Genomic DNA, 1,126 nt, shown 5'->3' with positions numbered 1-1,126 from the left:
ATATAATGATAGGGAAATAGAACTATGTACTCATATCTATATGTTAAGAATTAAGGTTGCAGATGGACAACTCAACTCATGTACTCCCTCAACACAAGAATACCTTGTTCTAACAATCCAGCATTCTGTGATGCTCACCTTCCCGACATGATCTCTGAAGACAAAATGGGTGCATGAGCAAATGTGTTGAAGAAAGCTGATGGTGCCCGGCTGTCAAAAGATGTAGTGTCTGGGGTCTTAAAGGCTTGAAGATAAACAAGTGGCCATCTAGCTCAGAAGCAACAAAGCCCACATGGAAGAAGAAAACCAGCCTGTGTAATCGCAGGGTGTCAATGGGATCAGGTATCAGGCATATAAGACCCAGAACAAAATCATACCCAGTGTGATGGGGATAGGGGAGGCATGGAGTGGAGACCCACAGAGGGGTCACAGGGTAGGATTAGACCAGAACATGCACACTGCTACAGACAAGAGGCTGAAACATAGGGAATCTAGGGTAGATATACCCCTCAGGGCCAACAATGAGAGTAGAGATACCAGGAGGATTTGGGGAGGGTGGGGGGAGAAAAGGGGAATCAATCACAAGGATCAACCTAGAACCCCCTCCCAGGAGGATGAGTAATGGAAGAGTGGGTGAGGGGCGATGGAGGATGATGTAAAATATGGAAATAATAATCTATAATTTATCAAGGGTTCATGAGGGCGGGCAGGGGAGGCAGGGGGAAGAAATGGGGCGCTGATATCAGGGGCTCAAGTGGTAAGAGAATGCTTTGAAAATGATGATGGTGGCATATGTACAAATGTGCTTGATGCACTGGATGGATGTATGGATTGTGATAAGAGAAGTAAGAACCCCCAATAAAATGATCTTTAAAAAATAAATTGAGAAAAAATGTTTTTGCCAGTACCACAATTCAAGTGCATCAATTCTTCTCAAGTCTTCCTTAATCATGTATGACTCCACATGCATATGAATCATCTGAAAATACCATAGCTTGGGTTAGGTGCACCCCAGTCCTCAAAGTAACATGCTTCCTCTTTAAAACTTTAAGGAGTGACTGTGATAAGAATTGTACGAGCCCTCAATAAAATAATTTTTAAAAAAACCAAAAACTTTAAGGAGTTC

This window comes from Echinops telfairi, unplaced genomic scaffold (assembly GCF_000313985.2).
Source record: "Echinops telfairi isolate 266 unplaced genomic scaffold, ASM31398v2 ScPeMD7_16;HRSCAF=60, whole genome shotgun sequence".
Taxonomy (NCBI): domain Eukaryota; kingdom Metazoa; phylum Chordata; class Mammalia; order Afrosoricida; family Tenrecidae; genus Echinops; species Echinops telfairi.
This window is presented reverse-complemented; position numbering follows the sequence as displayed.